Below are 14,622 nucleotides of genomic sequence, written 5' to 3' on the forward strand. Positions count from 1 at the left end.
TTTCAAAACTCGCGGTAAAAAGCACCCCTTGTGACGTAATTTGCGACATGCTTTCGGCACAATTACTCTCACGTTAATTTACCAGGGGCCGCTGCTGAACCCCATGTCATGGTCCCATGTGCTGGGGTATATGGACGTATGGTCTTGTGTGTAAGTTACGCGACAACATTTTGCGGAACACATAGGTTTATGGGGCTTTAACGTCCCAAAGCGACTCAGGCAATAAGCGACGCCATATTGGAGGGCTCCGGAAATTTCGGCCACCTGGGGTTTGTTAAATAGAATTCAGCGCAAAAAAAAAACGGACAAGGGAAGAAGTAAGAGACGCAGAGACGTTCACGAGCGCTAACTACCAACTGTTTATTCATGTTGAAGTACAAGGGATATATAGGAAGGGAATGGAGAGCATGCGCGTAGAGGTACAGATAATGCACATCCGTCAAGCAAACAAGTTCATCAAAAAACGAATCTAAAAAAGCACATTAGGCTGAGTATATGTGTACAGACGTGTCATTGACACAACGTTCGGACAGCTTTCTGATATAATAAGATTCTAAAACGAGCCTTGCCTTATCATTACCGCTCTTGTCAAGAATCGTGGTCGTCTCTAATCCCGCCCTACATTTGCACGAAGCAAGGTGCCGCACGAGATTTACATTCGTGTCGTTATTTTCTATGTTTTTGGCATGCTCCCGTAGCCGGTCATTAATACAGCGGCCAGTTTGGCCAACGTATGAAGCCCCACATGAGAGGGGGATGCAGTACACCACACCTATTGCACATTTGGCGTAGGCGATCCCATGTTTTTTATTGCAGCCCCTGCCGGCACAACCAGTGATGCGAGGGCATAGCTTGGACAGCTTGTTGGGCGCTGAGAACACCAAGGGCACGTGGTGCCTGCCAGCCGCTTTTTTGAGGTTGTGAGAGAGTTGGTGTACATAAGGGACCACCACCTGCTTAGAAGAAGGGGTTTCATATCTTGGGCTTGGAAGTGGGCTTGGGCAGGGCATGTAATGCGAAGGCAAGATAACCGCTGGTCCTTGAGGGTAACGGAGTGGATTCCAAGAGAAAGCAAATGTAGCAGGGGGCGGCAGAAAATTAGGTGGGCGGATGAGATTAAGAAATTTGCGGGAATATGGTGGCCGCGGCTGGCGAAGGACAGGGTTAATTGGAGGGACATAGGAGAGGCCTTTGCCCTGCAGTGGGCGTAGTCAGGCTGATGATGATGATGATGATGATGATCTTTTCTGGGCGCCTTTATGCTTCTGCAGGAGGGTTTCAGCAACAGCTGAAATGACCGGGCCAGGCAAGCCTGCTGCTGAAAGTCGCGAAATCTGATCATTCAAACTCTGTAGCATTTTATGTGGGCAGGATTTTCGAAGCGCAGATTCCAGGCAAAGCGACGCAATAGCTCGCTTTACCACCTTGGAATGAGCGGAATCATAGCTGAGCAACTCTTTGTTGGCTCGGGGGGAGTACATCTAGCAGGTATGGTCTCGGCATAACATGAGCTTAAAGTCTAAAAAACGCAAAGTCTGACTTTCAGGTAGTTCATGGGTAAAAAAGTTATTATTCTTGCGTTTGATCCCTCCATACATTCTATGAGGAGGCCACGGTGCAACATGAGCCCCCCCCCCGTTCTCCGAACCAAATTTCTGGCTACGCCACTGGTATCAGTGGAGATAAATGTGTTAATCAGACTTCCGTCCGCTTCTCTAATAGCGAGTTTTGGATGTTGGTTATCTCTCGGGTACGCGGGGTGACACGCGATGTTATTTGTATAAAAAGTTTATGCCTTGTCGGAAAACTTCATTTCAGCGCTCCTTACCACTTGGGCTTTCTACCAACAACGTTCTACGCTGGTCACACCAAAATAATTCCGAAAACCAAAGATGGACATCGGTTGAAAGGTTTTGAAGGATTATTTTGCTGGTCCGATATCCCGTATGCAATGTGGATTACGCAATGTTTGCGAAGCGCCTTTCTTCTTATGTGAAGCTTGTGGCATCAAATTTATTAGGGCCTCACTAAGTGTGTGGAATCAGAGGCGGTAATATCCAAAACCATATCCGTATCGCACGTTTGGTGTTGGATACAGTGTCAGAGGAGGTTAGCGAAATTGCTCTTTTTCACATTGGTTTGGCAAAAGATTTTGATAAGGTGCATCATGATTTTTTGGTTTTAGACTTGGAGAGTGCAAACATCGGCGATGTCTTGCGTAAAGGCATAGAACTGTGTTATAAAGTATCCACTACAATTTTGATCGTTAATCAAATGCTTACCAAACCTATCCCATTTAAATCACCGGTTCAACAGGACTGCCCGCTATCACCTTTGTTATTCGCTTTGCATCTTGAACCTATATATGCCTTAGTATCATAAAAAAACAGCAATTCGTGGTCTCTAGCCATCGCAGTATGAAATTAAATCTTTTGCTTCTCCTGACGACGTTTCCCTTTTATTTTCTAATAAAAAGTGTGCTCGAGGATTTGCTTGTAATTGAGCAGTTTTGTGTTCAGGCGCTGCTATTAACCCTGATAAATCAATGTGGTTTCGCTAAGACAGTGGGGTACAAAACCAAACCTTTTTGGAGGCAACAGGTGGGACTCCTAAGTTTGCAGTATTTGTGGGTTATTTTTCATCAGTATCGAAATAGTGGACCTCACTGGGATTCTCAAATCTCATTCGTCAGGTGACATACCCGGGCTTAGATGGGAAGGGAGCTGTGTATGTTTGCACGAGCACAAGTATGCAATACCTTCTTTGTTTAGAAGCTCATTTACGTTGTGCAAATGTTACATTGTGCAAGGAAAAAGTTCAGGCGATGCAGAGAATTTTTGCGGCTTTTGTGTGGCGCCCTCAATGGCAGCCTATGCGTCGAGACAATTTGTTTCTCCCTCGGGAGTCTGGTGAAGCTTGCCTTCAGCACTTGTTTGTCCGTCAGCTTCTTTCAGGGTTTCTCTTTTTTAAAACAGCAAACCATCCCTTCGTCGTAGCAGTGCTTAACAGATTATTTATGCCCATTTGCCTATTCTCTTTGTACCCACAGGTTATAGACGACCAGGGCCTTTGTGGGATTTTCTTAAGGAAGTTGCGTCACGTTCCATTCCCTGACCGTACTTTTTTCCTGAGAGGGCCTATACAGTCTTTCCAGAAAACAGGTGACAAGAGTTATGAATCAGAACCTTTGTCACTGTCAGTTGTATTGGCAACCTTACCTCACTTTTCCAAACAACAGTGTATTACAGTGGATGCTGTTCTATCGGCCGCAAATACTTTCTTTTTTAAGCTTCACATGTCGACCGTACCTGTCGAAACGTGGCTTCCTGATAAGAGGATGTTTCTGCCATGGTCAGTGAACTTCCGCCTTTGTCAGCAGCCAGAGACTATTGATCATTGCTTCGCGATTTTTCGTGATGCTGTCATTGTTTTATTTTGAGATTATTTAGATTGACTCTCAAGAAGGACATTGAGATCACGCCCTATACTACAAGATTTTTGTCTACATGGAAGTTCTAAGGTTCCAAGTCATCTTTTCCTGCTCATGGGAATGGTTAGTCTGTAGAAGAGCCGTATGATAGATCGCCGAACAGAGCCGCCACGTTCATCGAAGTGTCTGTTCAGAGAGCAGTGTGCTTTGGTGCGGGGAGTATATGCTGCCCAAGATCGACCTCCTCTTTGGCTGCCTTCACTGGATTCGCGTGTGGGTGTATCCCAGAATTTCGATGCGCAGGAGGAGTGATAGCAGAATGCTGGTGTAGCAATGTATGACGGGTTCGCGGGTTGCGCCCTGATTAAACAAGGCTAGAACCTTGTCACTATTGTATTTCCATTGCAATGAATAAAAAAAAACTGCGCGGATGACGTACTGGTGTAATGCAGTGGCCAACGAAGCTGCTCTACGCGCGCCGGATTCGAAACCCACTCGAGATCATATAGCGTTGTCTTTATATTTCATTTTATGTCAAGCTTAGCCAGACAGACAGTGGCAATATCGGTGAGTGGGGGTCTTAGTGCTAGCGCCCTATAAAAGAAATACGCCCGGCCTGAGCGAGAAGCGGCGCATTGCCCGCAGAGAGAGCGTGCTTCCCTTTTGGGCGGCCGCGGAGATCAGCACTTGCGCTACCCGCTGAGCGCAGCAGAGCGGCCACTCGGCTCCGCCCCTATCCGCGACTTTCTTTTCCCCTCCACACAGTTCGCGTTCCTCGCGCCGCGGTGGACGCCGGAGCATCGCGCCACTATGCGCTGTGCCAGCGGGTACCGCGAAATGCCTGGTGCACGCTGCGCGAAAGCGTTGCAGTGTTGTTGAGTAGCGGCGCACTTTTTGGAGAGGGATGCTGCGACGGCCGACACGGCTTTGCGTGCCGTCTGGCGGGGGCAATGAAGTGCAGCGGCGCGGACGCAGGAGACAAGGCACAGAGCAAAGAAACGCGTCGATGATTATGGTCTGTTACTCCGTGCTTGGAATAAGCTCAAGGGAATGAAAAGACGAGAGAAAAAGAAATGAGCTCAGGACTGTGCTGCCTTACTGGTGGCATGGTGCAGCGTCTGTGGACTGAGCGTGAGTTCTTAAAGGGATACTGCATCTAAATCAGGGTTGTCCAAGAAATCGCTGAAATTGCGCTCGGAAGGGTGCGATTTCCCAAATTTTTCGCATATTTCGCATATATCTTTTTTTCATGGATGGGCTTCTTTTCAAGTTCCAGGGGGCACCCGCGAATGCAGAGCATGACGCCACACGTCTCCTTGCCGCCGCGACCAGGCAGTATACCTGCAGCACCTGCGTTTGTAACCGGCGACGTAAGGAGATCGACGAAAGACGGCCGCAATCCTGAATGTGGCAGCGGGTTTATGATACGGAAAATTATTCGTACGCAATCCCAACATGGAAACGGTCGCGGATTATAGAGCCGTAAGGCAGTGACCACGCTGCTTCTTCTATTATAGCGACGATGAACCGAGCGAGTCACAGGCACCGACAGAGCACACAGGCGTGCGCGACCAGAGACATGGTAGATGGGTACACGACAATATTTAAAACAACTCATCGAGCGTGAAAACTTATTAAGGCGAGAGCCTTTAATGCCTCATCGTTGTCTACAGAAGGTTGTCAGCAGAGGTGTCACGCTTTTCGGTTGGTCAAAATGGTTATGACGTCAGAGTGCGCGGATTCGAAGTAAGGAGGTCACCCACGGATGCCTGACGCCCCCTTTTGGAGCAGACGACAATTAATAAAAAATAGTTGTCGTTCGCTCCGACAGGGAGCGTAAGGCGTGCATGGGTGACCACATTACATACCTCATTACTGCGAGCAGAGCCATGGAATGGATGCAACCGAACTCATCGAAGCAGAGAGAGAGCCGTGCTAAAGAAGCAGCCAAAGTGTGTAGTTGTAATGTGTAGTCAAAGTGTGTAGTGAAATAAAGCACTAGTACAGCACAAACAGTCTCGCAGTCAATGCCAAACAGTGCAGCAGGAAAGGCTTTCGCCTTGCAGCACTTTAGAGAGCCAAAGTGCCCCCTAAATTTTTTTCTGCATAACTAAAACAGTCCGGGCACGGCAGTGTCGTCGCGTCGCTCCGTCCGCACAGAAAGCACCCCCGGAGCCCCCTGCATCGTGAGTGTTGTGAGGTTTTAATTGGGGAGATAAATACGTTTTCGCCGTTTAACCGCGGCTGGCACAAATCAATATCCCCGTACCCCTTCCCGTGATCGCGTACGCTACCGAGTGCACGCCGACCACGGCTAGCCTTGCTCTGAAGGAAACAAAGTAACGACACTCTGGCTGACACAAACAGGCATTTATTGTTATAATAACAGTAACGCCAGCTAGCAACAAAATGCGCTAAAGAGTCGAGGTCGTCCGACTCACCAGCACGGTTACGAGCGAATGTTCGCCCATGCTAGATGGGGGAGATACTCCACGGCCGGACGGGACGAGAACCTAGTACGTGTCCCAAGTGCTAATTACTCGTTCCACGCACACGCTATGCTTACTGGTGTCATGGTGGTGCGTCTGTAGACCGAGCGTGAATTCTTAAAGGGATACTGCATCGAAATCGGGGTGGTTCGAGAAAACAGCGCAGAAACACCGGACAAGAAAGAACATGACGCCACAACGCGTTAACTAGAAACTTGTTTTTATTGCGCCAGAAGCGAAACATATATGGCTGGAAAACCATCTCAACAACAAAAAAAAAACATTATAGACAACCCTGACACAGAATGGGCAATCATTGCAGGTGCTTTGAACGAGTCAAAAAAAATTTCGAGCTATGTATACTGCCGCATCTTTGCACTGTTCGTTCAGTGACGTTCACTCGCGCCGAGAACCGTCTCGATGGCGTAATCACTGTAAACGCAAATTAGCCCAAATAGGAGTATAAACGGCTGCTGTCCGCTTTTAAACTCCTTACCGAAAATTGTGCGACCGGCTGTACGTAGTAAAAATGAGGAAGTACCCCTTTTTTACTCCCGTCATGAAATCAAGGAGTAAAATAAAGCATTCACATGATTTTACTACTTTTCCAAACAGGAGTACGTCGGCTTCAATACTCCTTCAGGCCCCTCAGACACTCCTCCTCAGTGTATTCCCGCCGCCTAGTGGCAGCTGCCAGTTCGCTGCGCTTCCAGGTGACGACGCCGGCTCCCTCGTAGCTGCCTGCTCGCTTCTCGCCTCTGCTCTTGCTGCTTCACGCACGTTTGTCATGTTACAAGACACCGGATCGCCGCCACCTTGCAGAGCAATGTGCTGCACAGACTCTGCTTTGAAGCCTCCAGGGTGTTCGCAGAACGCTTGATGTTTGATCGCCTGCGCCGCCAGTCCGCGAGAGGCCTAGCCAGCCTCGCTCAGTCGAGCCAACATGACGGTGTGTGAGGCGTTGTCCTCCCCGCAGCCGGCAGCTTACCGCCAGCTCCTTTGCGCCCGCTTGCCGTGACATAAGAGACTGGACATCATCAACCTTAGCAGCAACATGCTGCAATGAACGTCCCACTCTTGGCGGTAATACGTGCAGAAGCAACGACTGGTCAGTCATTGTCTACGCAGCATACAAATGTTTGCGCCTGCCGTTTCGCCGCGCAAACATGGCGGTGTGTATGTGACGCATAAGTTTTATCGACACCGATCGTCCCGTCGTAAGTTCTCTGTGAATTCACGTGTACCAGCAGGGATACAAAAGAACCGATCCTTTGATGCCACTAACGGGCATGCACTGTTCATGTGTGAGGGGAAAAGGCCCCCAGCAGGTTCGAGCGTCCTCCGAGGTGGGGCCCCGGAGGATCCAGAAAATCGTCCCAGACCGAGCACGTCCGTAGATGTAACAAAAATGGTTTTACTTAGTACGGGAGAGCAGCCACTGATGGGTATGGAGCTGTGCGGCCGAGGGTCGAGGAGTGGCTCCGGTGTGAGATTGCGCTGCCCTTCGCCAGAAAGGCGCCGGGGCCAAGTACCTCCGCGGGGCTCTTCTCCCTGCGGCCGGAAGTCGGGCACGGAGCACCAGTACCAGTGGCGCTGACGACGCGCCAGAGAGGAGACGGCCGCCCAGGTCTGGACACCCGGGCACGGCCAGGAAGGCACCCTTTCACCGCAGGGGGTCCCAGCCACGGGACGGCAGGCGCGATCCGACAGCAAGGCCGGTAGGATCCCCGGGCAGGCAGCACCTGCCTGTGCCCGGCACGGCGCCCGCTCTCCGAGGTAGCGAGAGGCAGGCAGGAGACAGGAGACAGCAGGCTTCTGGTTGCCCTGAACTGGGCAAGGACAGGAAGCCGTTCAGCCGTGACCTCGCCTGCTCCGTTCCCCGAGCTCGTCTCCTCGCGCCGCTTGCGCCACGCCCCGCGTCTCTCAATTCTTCTCTTCTTCTTTTTCCAAGCGAGCGTCAAGCCGCTGCTAGTGATGCAGGGCGCTTGTGGCATCACATCATGCACTTAACGCCACTCCTTCTTCACTGTGGGGCGACTTGCTGCGAACCCCGCGTGCGCCGAAACGAAAGGCTTCATCGTCACCCTGAGGAGCCTACTCGCACAGCGGTCACTAAGTATCTGAGAAATTTATTGTTGTATGCGGCTGAAAAAAGTGTGTGGCCGTACATTCATGGCTCTTTACGTTGATATGTAGAACTGGAAGGAAGCTGTTTTACTAGGGACCGAATTTGCCACATGGGCTTGCGTCCTATGAATATGGAAAAACTGTGCAGGCAAAATGAGCAGGGTGAAAATACACGGCCGTTGGGGTCCATGAATTTTGATCACATTATTACGAACAGCGATGAGAACAAAACATCTGCTCTAATCAGTCGCTTTCTATTCTGTATTTTGGTTTGGTTTGGTTTGGTTTATGGGGCTTAACGTCCCAAAGCGACTCAGGCTATAAGGGACGCCGTAGTGAAGGGCTTCGTAAATTTCGACCAATTTGGAGTCTTTAACGTGCGCTGACATCGCACACTACACGGGCCTCTAGAATTTCGACTCCATCGAAATTCGACCGCCGCGGCCGGGACCGAACCCGCGTCTTTCGGGTCAACAGCCGAGTGCCATAACGACTGAGCTTCTGTGTTTTAAGAAGGCCTTGTGATACAAACAAAGCAAGCCATTTTATTCTTTGTAATCATGGCATAGGACATGGCTATGCCTTAGCACCCAAGGAGACTGCCTAAATTTTTTCGGGTTGGTTGCTTCGAAACGTAGCAGCGATTTTCGGCAGAGGATACGAAGTGGCAGCCGTACTGAGCGCTGCCTTTCTGGATGACTAGGCGTCTAGTTCCAAATTGTGGTAGTTTCTAAGCTCTTCGCATTTGAAAATGTTAAAAGTAGTTTCCTCCTGGCATTCAGTTTCCGAACACCTTCCATTTATGTGAAACTATCGTGGAAGCAACCGCTCCGCTTCAAACTGCCGATCCTGGGAAAGCAGCGAAAGAATAAGAATAAAGCCTGCACAAGACCCCCTGGTCTACGTGCTCGGTGTCGTACATTGGTGAAACCAAGAACTTCGCCGAAAAAGATGAAGCAACACAAAGCGGGTGTCAAACAAATGAACAGGGAACGGAGCGCGGTGGCGGAACACTGCGAGGCACGTGACAACAAGATTCACTGGACACTGAGCCAGGCCCGCGTAGAACCTCTTACTTGAGTTATGGCATACTCAGCTGACGCGGAGCAGTGTTAACTGCTTCACCCTCCTCTAGCATCCACAGTCTACGTCCAGTGACCCGCCGGATGACTAACTGAAGGCTTAAAAAAAGGCAAGCTGCTACTCGCCCGCAGTCAAACCTGATGAAGGAAACGAGTGGGTTCCGAAAAGTCGTGTTTTTTTTTCTCATTTTTTGTTGGAGTTCTTTCTAAGTTCAAGTAAATTCCTTTCACAACCAAGAAGACCTGTGTCGATTATTCTCTTTTCAATCCTGGGCAATAATGTGAAGGAGAACTTGAACAGAAGACAGGTGGGGGTGGAAGGAGCGAGATGGGGTTCGGTGGTAGCTTTTTATTCCTGACAATTCCAAAGAAATTACAATAAAGCGTCGTTCCCCTGCTGTGTTAATCACCCTTGACCTGCCTTTGACCTGTGCGCAGAATGACGATGCCGTCAAAGTGCGGCTGCGGGTTATCCAGCAAGTAAATTGCATGCAAGCTTCCACTGCGTGTCTGCAAGGCGGTGTCTGGAACGCGTGAAGAACCTTCTGACCAGTGAAAAAATAATTATGTCGCAATGCCCCGTTCAGTGGAGGACAGCAGCCAAAGGCAGTGCGAATGAGCAAGTGCCTCAGTAAGACCATTTTATTTTGCAGTTTTATGCTTTATGGGGAAAACAAATGGCTGAGGCTTAGCTAAGGTTAAGCCTAGTCAGATGCAAAGCATATTGATGGCTAGGCTTGGTAAAGTTCCTCGCTTTGTTCTTCAGTTGTTGTAGAACGTTGTCGCCGAGCCGCATATTGAGCACGCCGCTTAGCCAGACGTTCATCCCGCTCTTCATCGGTCTCTGTGGCACGCTGAAGCTTTCGCTTCTCGTTCAAATCAGCCCTGCTTCTAGGCGGCATCCCAACACCTGGCCGCCTCGTAAGTGCCCGGAGAGCGAGGCAAGCTCAGCTTTATACCGCTGCTATAGCGTCACGTGGTCAGCGGCAGCGCCTCTGATGTGGAGCCTCCACCGCCGCGGCCGACTGGCTAATCTTTTGCCGTGAAAAACATTTGAACTTCAACCATACCTATCTTATTAAAATGTCCTCAGAATTGCTTGTGTGAACTCAAACTACACTTGAAGCACCTCATACTTCAAGCTTAGAGGTGTAGTTGCTTTCATGCGCTTATTTTTTTTTCTAATCTTTCTTTCAGAAGGAGCCTCTTTTCACTTCATGCCTTGTAACCAGCGGTAGCGTGTCATGCCTGTATTTTGACAGCAAAGCTTTTCAGGGGGCCTTCCTTGCTGGCAAGTGTGGCATCTCTATTTTCACTCCTTTGGGTATTTCTAATTCAATACCGAAATAGAGCGTGGGTCAAGGCACTCCTCTTATTTTCTACAGGGACCAAGGCGTTGGTTCTCTGTAAACATCGAAAGCAAGCTGCCGAAGACTTGGCTCGAATGTTTTAAAATGTTTAAAATAATGTTTAAAATGAGACACTGTAATTTCATTGACGCACTTATGCTGGAACACAACGATCCGAAATGAGGCTTCTATAGGAGTCAAATGGGCTTCCTCATCAAGTGAAATATATTCGTATGGGCACCATAAAAGCCACCTGATAGTAAGGAAAATTGCTCCAAAAATTGCTCGTAAAAAGTATAAAAAAGGAAGAGGCACATACTGCTGAAATGTACTATGAAGACAGCTGCAAAGGAGTATATAATGCTTCTATTTTTGGCATGCTAACTCCTTTGTGAGAGCAAAATTTACTCCAAAATAAACTCTTGTCTAGAGAGCGGTAATGCTTTACTCCTAGCATTCCAAGAATACCTCTTCAAACACCAGATACTCCTGTTCAGAGCAGTGTCTAACCACCCTTTCGGGAGTGCGCTACGCGACGAGCCATTTACTCCTATCCGAGTGTTTTCCTGCTTAAAGGGTAAGATCATGTTCTGTACAACAATGGCCCCAAAAAGTCAAATGAAGGTGAACCCGTCTGCACAAAAAAGCATGAGGTTAAATTTGTGAAGTGCGTAGAGAATCTGGTTTATTCGATCCCTTTGAGTTGTGGTGGTTCCTATGTTGGCCAAACTGGTCGTTGTTTGAACGATAGGCTGAGGGAGCACAAAAATGATCTCAAGAATGCTGCCCGCCGTATCGGTGTTCACTGTCGTGATTGTTCGTGCAAGCCTCTGTATGACAAAAGCAGGATTGTTGATAGACACAAAGATCAGCTGACTAGAGAAGTTATCGAAGCGTCTTTGATCTTGAAGCTCGGTCAGAGGTGTGTAGCACCCCTTCTGTCGCTATCTTACAGAAAGAACATGAATTTTTGCACGCGTGTTAGCCTTGTGTTATCAAATACGTGCCTGGTCGGAGGGATATATGTCACGGTTCTTTGTATTTTTCTGTTTTTCAGTGTCGCTGGCGCCTTTATAAGCATGGCTTACTGAATAAACATTCTGTTGTTAGTCAGCGCTGTGTATGGTCCTTTCTTGTCCTCTGGCCTTGTGCCGTTGCGCTGTTTCACAAGAGATCATGTTCTGTATCCCCGCACACATAGCACGGAAAACGCAGCGGGGACGGTTCCAGGCCCGCCATATACATCCACACAGGGGTCGTGCGAATGTGGTGGAGTAAAGTGGCTTGAGAGTATCTTTAATCCCTTGGTCACACAGCTGGTTGGTTGGACACCACAGGTATGTGAATTGGCCGAGCACCGTTTCTTTGAAGAAGCTCTTCACAACTTGAGAGACTCGGACTGGAGCATTACGATTACTAACCCGAATGTACAATAAGCACATGGCGGTAAACAAAAATTAAACGAGATCGCTAAGACACTGCACTGGTATAGAAGAAAGGACAGCCGGGCGTTTTTCTGCACCAATTGCAAAGAAAACAGCGAGCTCGTCGGTGTGCAAACGCTTTTTTTTTTTTCATTTTTGAAGCACTTGCTTAAAATCTCCAGGAAACTAAAAAAGCATCCTAAAAGCAACTAAAGTGTAGTATCTTGTCCGTTTATTTTTAGCGTGTAGTGGGTTTAGACTAGTCAACACGCATATATATAAGCATATCGGAGACTAAGAAACGGACGTATGCGCACATGTAAGGACAGACTGAGCCACTAAAAGGAGCCACGATCTTTCCCTGTTTCAGACAGAACAAGAAAAGTTAGCTCGAGTTTGATGCCAGAATTCGCACACAGGGAAAGAAAAGCAACCAAAAAACAGTTCAGTCGCCTGTCAAGAAGGAGCGTAAACGACTACTTTAATGAACAGATGGGATTGAGGAAGCTGCCTTTGTTACGGCCACAAAGGAGGTCGTGCTGAGTCACTCTTGCCAGGCCAGGCAAACAGCGCGCATACAAGGTCGTAACTTCGGGTTTCTGACGAGCGAACAGTCGACGAATGTGCCAGATTTTCTCCACCAAGGGAATTCTCGAAGAGATGTGCTCGCAAATTGACATTTCCCGACTTGGACGCTGTCTGTGGTGCCGCAGCCTGACAAGGCTCGCCAGCTTTGGTGCGCGACAAAAGCGGCACGCCGAGACACCGCCTGCATCGAAATTGCTTTTTCTCACTGCAGGAAGAAGTGGAGGCCCGGAGGGAAAGGGCACCTCTGCTCGGTTCGTTGCTAGCACACCAGTAACTCCCTGAAGTAGCATAGGAGAAAGAAGGACTAGGCCCTTGATACTGATTTATTTTTGACGAGAATAGTGCCTCGCCCGTACAGCCTCGCAAAGACTGCGCAGAGCAGCGGAAACCAGAGCTTGTGCCGGCTAATTAAGGGCCAAATAAGCGTTCTTGTGATGGAGCAGTCGGTATTTTTCTGCGGATAAGCACGCAGAAAGAAAGCAAAGAGCGGATGCGGTGCAAGGCTGCACCCTATAAGTATAGAGAGTGTCGACTATTTCCCGCCCGCATCATTTCTCGCGGCAGCGTAGAACTCCCGTTCTGCAGAAAATCTGGCGTCGGCGAAAAATCCGGATTGGCTGAAAAGGTGTCGACGTCACACACAGTGCGGCAGATTGCAAAAGTGATTAGACATTAGAAAACTGTCGGTTAGAAGGTCGCAACATGACAAAAAAGTCCTTAAGAAATGTGGATGTATTGCGCTGAAAACAAAAATTGCGGTGACTAGTCTGGAATAGAACCCTGAGCCTTTGGTTCAGAATCGGACACGGTAAGGCAAGGCCGTACGAATCGGTAAAGTGGGGCTTTACATGTATGCCGTGCGGTCTTTCACATAATGATTGCGATAGCGAAAGAGGAACCGGTGTCCTTGTCTGCATGGGTAAGAGGAACCGCTAACGGGATCTGTTAACGCCGCCACGTCATACCCTTAAAGGCGGAACTTAAGTGTCACCAAATTTTAGCGTGTACGCACGCTTTAACGGAGTACAACCCCAGCTGAGAGAATTATGCGAAGCTTGACATTAAAGGGCGACCGGCTCGACCGAAGCTGGTTACTGGCCGAGCTGGTAGATGACGCCATGGGACCTGTGACGCTGGAGTATCGCATTCCTTTTCCGCGTGCCGCCGGCGCGTCGACTGGCTGATGCGGGTCACGTGACTTCGCGCTGCCATATCCCTTCCAAGCGCGCGGGCGGAATACATGCCTTCTGCGGGAGTTCCTTTTTTTTTTCAGTCTGTTCGTAGACGCGTAAATGCGAGAAATTACAAGGCGTCATGCCTGGCTGCTGTGTCTTTGGGTTCAGCAACAAGTCTGAGTCAGGAGAAGCGTTTTTCTGCATTCCTGAAGGAAAAAATGATGGGCAACGGCGGTAAATAGGACGGGAAAATTTCGTGCCACCAAAGAACACCCGCTTGTGCGAGGTAGGCTGGTTCACTTATATGTTCCACATTCTTCTTGTTTAGCCGCAAAATAAGCGCAGGAAATACGCAACTTGTTCATGGTGCGCATAATTGAAACAGATATTTACATTTTAGCGCAGTATGCCTCACGCGCGCGGGAACAAGCCGCGTCCGTTTTGCTTGTGGTATTTTGCGAAAGCCACAAATTAAGATAACTGTGTAGCCAGCCGGTAACAGATCTGTCTGTATTCAGTTATGCAAAAATACAGTCTGCACGCGCGTGCTTACATGTTCGCACGAATGTGCGACCGCTCTTCTTCATTGTTGGCTTTTTATTGTGAATGCGGATATACCTTAAGTTTACCTGCACATTATATGTGTTTTTAGGTTCATCGGGGTTCAACGACCCGAAGCGGCACATTTTAAATATTATTTATTTTAGTTAACTGTTTCTGCAGTTCCTAGCAGACTTGTTAAAGAGTGGTCGATGCCATTTTTGACTAGAATAGCTGGCCAACTAGATTTGTTTTGTGTTCGCGACTATGCATTCTTTGCAAACACATCACTTCCTTTAAAAATTATGGACACCAAATATTAGCGATGTCTTTTTCATTAATGCCTTCTACTTATTTTTGCTCATGGAAGCAGAAACATTTCGTGGCGATTGATTTTGAGAAGCCCAGGGTCGATGTT

General features: G+C 48.6%; 1 pseudogene; it reads right to left on the reverse strand.

The window, feature by feature from the left end:
* LOC149349450 (uncharacterized) overlaps positions 1-14,622 on the reverse strand; it is a 508,176-nt pseudogene that overhangs the window by 67,721 nt on the left and 425,833 nt on the right.

Source organism: Amblyomma mixtum, chromosome 3, assembly GCF_055824585.1.
Source record: "Amblyomma mixtum isolate Tamu chromosome 3, ASM5582458v1, whole genome shotgun sequence".
In the NCBI taxonomy this organism is placed as follows: domain Eukaryota; kingdom Metazoa; phylum Arthropoda; class Arachnida; order Ixodida; family Ixodidae; genus Amblyomma; species Amblyomma mixtum.